This window comes from Dromiciops gliroides, chromosome 2 (genome assembly GCF_019393635.1).
Source record: "Dromiciops gliroides isolate mDroGli1 chromosome 2, mDroGli1.pri, whole genome shotgun sequence".
In the NCBI taxonomy this organism is placed as follows: domain Eukaryota; kingdom Metazoa; phylum Chordata; class Mammalia; order Microbiotheria; family Microbiotheriidae; genus Dromiciops; species Dromiciops gliroides.
In genome coordinates, this window is record NC_057862.1 from 589888182 (window position 1) to 589898715 (window position 10534).

Here is a 10534-nt window from a genome sequence, read left to right on the forward strand (position 1 = left end):
TCTTTAGCTAAATAACTGGACCATTGCCTAGGGAAATGGCCTTTGGCATGCTCTTTGATGAAAAGACAATAGGGCCTTTGTTCAAGAAATATACCCACTTTCTCTTGATATGTTTAATAGCAAGCAATATTAATTCATTCACAGGAAGGATAGAATTTACCTCCTTTTACAAAAATCCTGAATAACAAACGTATCTAGATATACTTTATGGAACATGGACCTGTTAAGGAAACATGGACACATCCATGCATACTTTTTTTTTTGGTGAGGCAGTTGGGTTTAAGTGACTTGCCCGGGGTCACACAGGTAGTAAGAGTCAAGGGTCGGGGGCGGCTAGGTGGTGCAGTGGATAAAGCACCGGCATTGGATTCAGGAGTACCTGAGTTCAAATCCGGCCTCAGACACTTGACACTTACTAGCTGTGTGACCCCGGGCAAGTCACTTAACCCCCATTGCCCTGCCAAAAAAAAAAAAAAAAAGAGTCAAGGGTCTGAGGCTGGATTTGAACTCAGGTCTTCCTGAATCCAGGGCCGGTGCCTTATCCACTGCACCACGTAGCTGCCCCCATGCATACTTTATGAAATAAAACATGCCTGTGTTTCATTTCATAAAGTATATATGTCATGGCTAGGAACCAGACATTATGGAATAGAGCATTGTGATCACAAATTTAGCTGACCCTATCACACTAATCTATGGGGAGTGGAACAAGGAATTTTTTCCCCTAGGTCCAGGTCTTGCATATCTATATCAATGGGAAAAGTGAGGGTTTAGTGCAGGAAAAGGGGCAGAAGTTGAATTAATGATATAAGCTCCACATGGAATTCCAGTGGTTTTAGTCAATAGTTTTAATCTTGTACCAAGTCCTTTCCTAGAGCTAACTTGGACCATTCTAAACTGATTTCAGGTTCTTTTCATTTCACTGCTACACTTAGCGATAATGTGCCACCCCAAGAAAAGACAAGGAGAATCAAAAAGGAGCTTAATGGTCTCAACCTAAGCAGTCCCTTTTTCGTTTGTTTTTGAACTGGACCTGAGATTTTCATTGGTACAAGGAACTCACTGTGGGAAATAGTAATAACTTGATACAATAGTGGAATCTTCTCAAGGGAAAAGCATGCCCATGCCCATATAAGGAACAGCAGGGCAATATTATCTTGTGAATTACATCAACTCAAGCAAGAGAAAAGTAAGTTTTTCAGGGCTAGAGATAGGAACCAGTTTGAACTGACTTTCGCCAGTGTTCTAGTAAAAGTAAGTAAAAGGTCAACCCTAGTCACTTCTGTGCTTGCTTAATAGAATTATGAACATAAACTTCTCTTCCCCTAACTAAAATCTCCACCCCATTGTCTATATCACAAAGATCATACAGCTGGGATTTATACCAGGATTGCAGGGCTAGTTCAATATTAGGAAAACTATCAGCATAGTTGTCCATATCAACAACAATGGCAACAGAAATCACATTATTATCTCAATAGATGTAGAAAAGGCCTTTGTTAAAATACAGCACCCATTTCCAGCATAGGTTGCATAAAGGTGTATGTGGATGGGAGGGGCAACATATCAAGGAGGATTTAGCTAGAACTCTTCTGGGAAGATTGTGAACCTGAACCTAGCAACCTATAGTGACTCAGGGGAGTGAGTTTACTATGTTGGGTTCAGGATAAATACAGGCTGAGCACTCTCAACATTGGTACTCACGAATTGACTTTACTTTGGGTGCCCTATTCTCATGAGAATGCAATAAAGGCTTTTGTCATGCCAAAGCTGCCTCTGAAAGAATTTATTTTGAGAAGGTGGTCTGCACCTATTTCTCATACTCATGATAAGGAAACTAATTCTGCCCATCCAGCTCAGTACCTGCTCTTTAATTTGTGCATTTAGTGAGCTTCCTGGAGCACAGAGAAGTTAAGTGACTTGCCCAGGGTCACAAAATATGTATCTGACAGAGGCACAGCCTAAACCTGTCTCCTTCACTAGAGCCTGGCTCTTTCTATATCCTATACCATGCTGCCACTCAGGCAGTCACATATGTGAGATAGCTTTGTGGGAAATATGGAAAGCCTCTCCCTGTCCCCAAACAGCTAGTTAGAGATGCCTGAAATTCCATCATTGGAAATGAATTGCTTTGAGTTGTTGAGGAATTGTTCCCTGTTAAAGTGATAATACCCCCTGAGAGGTATAATACATTAAGCCTAATCATCTTTAATATTTTAAAATGTATTCATTTATTAAGTCATTTTCTGAATGAGATATATAATCACTACATTTTAATTTGACTGTGGGGAGGAGGAGGGGAGAGAAGGCAAGAGTTGGGATACGGCCCAAGGAGGAAACTGCAGTACATCTTTGCATTTCTAAATTAGCCAGGACAGTCTTAGAAGGAAATGATGACCCATGTCATTGATAAAAATTGGTTCAGAACGGACATGTTAGTAGAGAGGGTGGGGAAGTTGAGGTAAAGAAGGTGGGGCTTTTAAAAGACTATGCTAGACTATAATGAAGATGTAGGATAAAGAGAGAATATGCAATCAGAACTATAAGGGATATTAACCAATTTCTTCATTTTACAGATGAGGAAACTGAGGCTCCGAGGAGGGGAAGGGATGTGCCTCATGCCATACATCTTGAATTATCCAAGATCTGACTCTCAGTCCACTGCTCTATTCTCTGCTCTAGAGTTTAGAGTTATCTATCTATCCATCTATCTATTTCTTTATTTATTTAGAGCTTTTGCTCACGGTTGTTATCTGTTAGCTTATTTTAGGACTGCAACATATGCTATACTAAAATTACTCAGATTTACCATATTGCAGGAACAGAACGTTATTCTGTGAGGGATTTTTTAAAGGATAATTCACAGTTGTCCTCTGGTTCTTAATTTAGGCCACGGGAGGGTGTATGCTCACAATGGTAAACTTTTCCCTTTGTCTGAGTCCCTGAAGAAGCACAGTCAGTTTTTACTGTGTTTTTAACCATCTAAAAAGATAATAAAAGTGTCACCCTTGGTATAGTTACCCTGACCACCTTATCTCACCATGCTCCCTCTGGGAAAGAAAGGGAATAAGCATTTATAAAGTGCCTAATGAATTACGAGGCACTGTGCTAAATGATTTACAAATGTTATCTTAATTTATCCTCACAACTATCCTGGAATGGTAGGTGTTATTATTATCTCTATTTTACAGTTGATGAAACTGAAGCAGATAGAGGTTAAGTGACTTGGCCAGTGTCACATAGCTAGTAAGTATCTGAGGCCAGATTTGAACTTAGATCTTTTTTTTTCTTTCTTTTTTTGTGGGGCAATGGGGTTAAGTGACTTGCCCAGGGTCACACAACAGGTAAATGTCAAGTGTCTGAGGTCAGATTTGAACTCAGGTCCTCCTGAATCCAGGGCAGGGGGCTTATCCACTGCACCACTTCACTGCCTCCAACTTAGGTCTTCTTGACTCTAGGTCCAGTGCTCTATTGCACTGTGCTTGCCAATAAGCTGCCCGAGTATGCCCATTCCAATTAATGCTTATCATATACTTTCTTCTATTGCAAAACTATACCATAATATTCTGTGTCTTTAATTAGAGGATAAGCTCCCTGAGAGTAGGGACAATGTTTTACTATTTTATTTATATTCTCCTCAGTATCCAGTCCACAATACTCACTGTAGGATGTATCAATTGATTAATTGTTGTTCCTCAGTTGTTTTTTAAGTCATGTCCAACTCTTTGTGACCCCACTTGGGGTTTTCTTGGCAAAGTTAACACAGTGGTTTGCCATTTCCTACTCCAAGTCGTTTTACAGATGAGGAAACTGAGGTAAACAGGGTTAAGTGACTTGTTCAGGGTCCCACAGCTAGTAAGTATCTGAGGCCAGATTTGAATTTAGGAAGAAGTGTCTTCCTTATTGCAAGCCCAGTGCTCTTATCCACTGTGCTGCCTAGCTTCCTTGATTGCTTAATGTACATTTTCAAATTTAGGGGGGAGTTGTTATACTCAGATTTGGGAATTCCTTGGTGAGGGGAGTTCCCATTGAGGAAAATCCCCCTACCAATTCAGAGCAGCAACTATTCAGCAACTTCCAGCTTTAGGAAGTTGCTTGAGCCAACAAATGAAGTGACTCACCCAGAGTCACACAACCAGCATGCTAAAGAGGTTGGATTGGAACCCGGGTGTTCCTGGCTCTTGGGCTGTCTTTCTGCCTCTTGTGTATCTTACTCTTTTTTTTTGGTGAGGCAATTGGGGTTAAGTGATTTACCCAGGATCACATATCTATTAAGTGTCAAGTGTCTGAGGCCAGATTTGAACTCAGGTCCTCCTGACTCTAGGGCCGGTGCTCTATCCACTGAATCACCTAGCTGCCCCTCTCATGTATCTTAAACTTTCAAATGTAGAATCATAAAACTTTAGAGCTGGGAGAGATTTTAGAGGTCATTTACACCTACTATTTCATTTTCCAGGGGAGAAAACTGAGATACCAAGAAACTAAATGGCTTGCCTTAAGTCACACAGGTAGTTTGGTTACACCACAAATATCCCACAGCAAAGTTTTAGTGCAGCAACTTTTAGATACTGGATTTTCCAAGAATAGTTAAGTAGTGTGAGGGTATATTAGGGAATAGTGCAGGGACTAGAGTGCTACATTTGGAGTCAAGGAAACCTCAGTTCAAATCCAGCCTCAGATTCTTCAAAGCTTTGTGGCCCTGAGTGAATTCTTTAGCCTCTCAGCCTCAATTTCCTCATCTCTAAAATAGGGGGAATAGGAGTACCTACCTCACAGTGTTGTTGTATGGACCAGTGAGATAATTTATAGAAAGAGCTTTGCCGAGCTTGAAGTACTATATGAGTGCCATTATTATTGTTACTAATTACATAGAAGAGAAGACAGAAGAATGGAGCAAAAAAAAAAAATGGTAGATTTGGAAGTAAATCTCAAAAACCAAGCAAAACAGGGATTTAGGTAGTTTGAATCAAGCTGGTCATTCTATTCAACTTTTGTAAGGTTCAGTTTCTTTTCCTAGATCAAGGTTCAGAAACATCTTTGGCTTTGAATCTCACTAAAAAAAATACCAAGTATTGCTTGGGTAAGGTGAGAGGTTGGATGGGGAGCTAAGAGTAAGCCCAGGGGTCAAAGAAGAATGGATGGCTAAGGCAAGGGAGAAGAAATTTTAAGTGAGAGCAGCAGTAAAGAGATGGAGGAGGGAAAGACACATAAAGGGAAGGGAAAAGAGAAAAAGAGAAGTATCTATGTTTGGCTGTGGTAGGAAAAAAATGCCACATGCATCTGCCTCAAGGACCTCTCTGTTATTCATGCCACAGGTGGTCTGGCCCTGTCCCCAGTCCCATAACTGTTTCCTCCCTTCCCTTCTTCCCTGAAGAGGAATGAAAGTAGTGCTTAGACCTGAGTCTATCTAATTGCTAAATTAGGTTCTACTTATAAATATAAGCTGCAGCTAGTTCTGGAATTCATGTTTCCCCTTAAAACCACTGTCTTCTCTTCCCACCCCACTTCACCCCAGCCTGGCATCCACAGCATACTTGACTGGAGCATCTGTGTGGGCTAATCTGGTTTTGGCACTGAGACAATAACCACTATGAGTTTATCAACTAGCTAGTTACTTGTGAAAACAAAGCATTGGCAGCATGGCATACAGATGTAGTCCTAGATCCAGCCTGGAAGCTGCCTGGTCTTTTCATAGAGGGCCAGAAGGGAAAGGTATATTCTCAGATTCTGGTTAGAATAACCCTCTTTTTGTGGCTAGAGTTGTGACTGTGCAGGGTAAGCAACAGAGAGGAGGAAGCAGCAGGCAGTAAAATGGTGGTCCCGTGGTTAACATGAAAATGAAGGAAGAGACCTTATTAAAGAAGGAAGAAAAGAAGAGGGACAGTTGATAGGATGGCAATGGAAGCAGGTCCATCCCAGAAGAATTGGCTGAAGGGATAGAAGCAGCACAGACAGTAGATGGATGGACAGACAGACATAGATGATAGAGATAGATAGATGATAGGTAGATAGAGATAGACTTAGATGATAGATAATAGGTAGATAGATAGATAAACATAGATCATAGATAGATAGATAGACAGAGATAGAAATAGATGATAAATAGAGAGAGATAGGGTGGGTGGGTGGCTGGATAGATGATGATAGATGTATGACAGATAGATTCATAGATGATAGAGTACTTATAAAGTACTTACTATTTGCTAGGTGGTGAAGAGGTAGAGGAGAGAATGAGATAATTATCAAGTGATGCTGCTGGGCCCCCTTATGGTCATGCCATCATGGTCAAAGACTCAGCAATCAGGAGGGCAGGCTTCAGGACAGTGAAAGCACAAGGTGAGAAACGTCCCTGATGAAAAGGTAGAACAGATCTAGAGGGTATTGAGCTGGAAAACATGTTCATGTAGTGGGACAGGGGGCCTACAAGTGTGAATTTGCTAGGTCTCATCTTACCAGGTGTTGCAAGAGTGATATCAGTCTGTGACCCACCTACCTTTTTTGGGTCTCAAAGGGACATCAGCTTGTGATTAGAAACGGCCTTGGACCCTGATGCCTAGAGCACGCTTGAAAGTGTCAGGCTGAGACTTTGGCTGCTATTACCAGGAGATACAGTGTTAAGGCCAAAAGCCAGTCTGGGGGACAGCTAGATGGAACGGTGGATAGAGCACTGGCCTTGGAGTCAGGAGGACTTGAGTTCAAATTCGGCCTCAGACACTTAACATTTACTAGCTGTATGACCCTAGGCAAGTCACTTAACCCCAATTGCCTCACCGAAAACAAACAAACAAACCAAAAACAACAGTCTGGGCCATGCAGGGACTAAAATGTGACATAACTATTCCTTTAAGAAACAGAAAGGAGTATGGACTGAGCTCTAGGCTCTGCTTTAAATGGACTCTGACTATAGATGGAACAGAGCAAACTATCATTTACTCATCATCTCAGAAGTCTCCTTTTATTCTAGCTTTCCTGGCTGCCTTTCAGTTTATCTTGATACTGCCCCTATCCCTCCTGTTCTAGTCTAGAATGAACCAAGTCCACACTTCCCTACTCTCAGTTGGACTATATTCCTTCAACCTGGTTTAGCCCATCTGCTGAGACAGTTTATAGGATGTGGCTGCTGTGCATGCTACAACTTCTTGTATCTACAGGTGAGAATTGAGTTCCAGGCAGACACCAAAGTCGATCAGTAGCCCTGAAAAGGGTTCAGCAAGATCTCACCCCAGAAGGGCTAGTCCTACTTTAACACCCCCATACGACTAGACTGAGAGACAGTATGATACACCAGAAAGACTTCTATATCTGGAATTAGAATTCCAGCTCTCACTCTTATCTCCTGTGTGACCTTCAGTTAGTCACTTAACCTCTCTGAGCCACAGTTACTGAATTTTAAGATAAGAAGGTTGGGTAAGATGACTTCTGAACTCACTTCTAACTAGAAAGCTACTCTCCTATGTTTCCCATCTAAATCTAAATCTCTGATTCTACTATTCTTATTTGCTGTTGGAAAGTGACCATTGTCCTTAGCCAGGGTGAAATGGGATCTTTGATGCTTTTCAATGCACAGCCCTATACATGCCATTCTTTGTACTGAAGGTCATAATGCCGGAGGCTGAAATATCTTCTGGTTGAAATTATTTTAAGTGGTATATTTCTAATCTTCAAATATATTATCCTGAGTTTAAAATTAATTTTCTCTTTTGTCTGTAGTTGCAACTTGGAACACTTTTTCTTATATGCACTATAAAATGTTAATAGCTATATATAGTGTGACTTTATGACTGTGGTGTCATTTTTCTCAGCTTGATCAGCTCTTTCAAATGGCATCATTATGATCAAAGTTGTTTACAGTAATAAAGTAAGAAGAGTTTCGATAAAAGTAGACACCATTACAATTAAAGAGTATCTGGCATCTTAGAATATAATAACTACTCATAATGTGCATGTAGAATGAGTAAGTCCGCAGAGCACCAATATAATTGTAAGAATGACCACAATATATCCTAAGAGGACAAAGAAAATATATGTATCTGGAAGGGGGAAAAGGAATATTTAACATAACCTTTTTATTTCCCAGAGAATGTTCAAGCACTAAAACAAAGCCAAAAAATAAAAAATAAAAATACCGGTAACCAGTCATGCTGTATTGATTTCTTCAAGGAACATGTACTTTCTTCAATTAGGACAACAAGCCAAACGTCTCAGTAAGAATAGGACATAATAGCAAACAGCGACTTTTATTATATACTAATAAAACCCTGCAGGATGGCTTTTGTAATTATCATTATTATTGTTTTATTATTATGATTTTTTTGCAGGGCAATAAGGGTTAAGTGACTTGCCCAGGGTCATACAGCTAGTAAGTGTCAAGTGTGTGAGGCTGGATTTGAACTCAGGTCCTCCTGAATCCAGGGCCAGTGCTTTATCCACTGCCCCACCTAGCTGCTGCTCCCCGCCCACCATAATTATTATTATTGCCATTTTAAAGATGAGGAAACTGAAGTGCAAAGACTTGCCTGGAGCTACTAAAGAGTTAAGCTGGTACACCAATTCTGACCACAAATTTAGTGTTCTTTCCTCTACACTAGGGGTTCTCAACATGTGGGTGGGTGTTTATGATGGATCCTTTTGGCACTTTGGTGCCAAAGGTCCTTAAACCCCTTATTAGAATAATGTTTTTAAATGCATAAGATGAAAGTAGACACCATTGTGGGGATGCTAGGTGGCGCAGTGGATAAAGCACGGGCCCTGTATTCAGGAGGACCTGAGTTCAAATCCAGCCTCAGACACTTGATATTCACTAGCTGTGTGACCCTGGGCAAGTCACTCAACCCTCATTGCCCTGCAAAAAACAACAACAATCCCCCCCCCCAGTGTGTGTGTGTGTGTGTGTGTGTGTGTGTGTGTGTGTGTGATCTTCAGAGCAAAGCCTACATTTCTTCAACTGGTATACAAAACATTCAAGCCTGGAACCAAGCTGCCTTTCCAACCACTTCCCTATACAATCATCAGCTCTACTTCAGCTGGTTTATTTCAAGTCCTCTCAACATCCCTTGGCCAGAGCAATTTTACTTTTATTTCTTTACTCACGCATGCCCCAATCCCAATTCATATTCAAATAATACCTTCCCTTTTCTCTTCTTTCTCCTTCCAAATTCAGGAAGGCGCCACCTTTCTGCCTTTTGCTACAAAGTGACAAAGCCATAACTAGCAATGTTGGCACCCATAACAAAAGAAGCCCAAAAATGAAATTTGCATTTCATGACATGAAAATAATACATGAAGCAATGAAATTAAGTTGAGTGAGTGGGGGAGTAAACAGATCCAATTGCTTCTATTCTGCTGAAGGAATACAAGTATTAAATATCTGCACCCTCCAAATTTTGGTACCCTGGAAAAAGGCCCCAGTCACCTTGCCCTACTTATAGATTAGTTAAGAGATAATATTATCAATTTTAAACCTGTATTTTTTTGAGTTTGACAAGATATTTCTGAAAAAAGAAAACCACAAGCATGGTATCTAGCTCACTGTTTAACTAGAGAAATATGAATCAGGGCTAAAAATGTATATATGCAGGTGAATGGCAATCAGCCCACACATTTCCTTTAGTAAAAGAAAATTAATTAACCAATGACCATTAATAAATATTTTCTTTGAAGACAGGCTGAGACAAACCTGAGATTGTTGTTCTAATATAAAGCATGCAAAATGAAATTGAGTTACTCCTCTGATTAAGTCTGAAACCTTTGGTTTAAGGTTACAGGCATCTGACAGAAAAATGGAAGGCATGATTGATTTACATGACACTGTTTTAACTGAAAATACTGTAAAACATGGCAAAAATCACATTGACATCCTGAAAGACAAACTCAGATTAAGAAATGTCAGGCTTTCAGGGCAAGGGAAAAGGAAGACATGGAAGTAATGATTTCTTCAATGAATTCCAAAGGTGGATACTTATAAACTTCCCTGACAATGCATTTGGGCACATTGTATCCTCGGAAAGGGCAATCAACTACCACATTCGATGGGACTTGTGAAATGTTGCAACTCCTGGAATGAGGAACAAAAATTTGAAACTGGCCCATAAATCTGAATCAAGCTGTTCGGGTTGAAGAATTTTCTTTTATCTGGATTACACCGCTGTTCTCATTTGATGATGGAAGAGATTTATACCTGTTAAATGGAGAATGAAAACTACAAGCCAAGATAATGTGGGGCCACATTGTACTAGGATGAAGGCTCATTCTGAAGATCAAACTTAGGCCTGTCTCTGGTCCATGCTGGATTTTTAAAAAGAAAGGCAAACTAAGCCCAAACAGGAAAAGAGACATTGGTCGATGACTCTGAGGGGCCTTTTCAGAAGGAATGTTTCTTAGGTCTTTTTTGTTCTCCTGTTGTTAGTTCAGTTTTTAATTAAGTTTTTGCTACCACATGCAAATATGCCAGCATAAATAACATAACTTATTATACATCTTGCTCATTAATAGAGACTTAATTCACCTATCTTCAAAAGCCACATTTTAATTATTT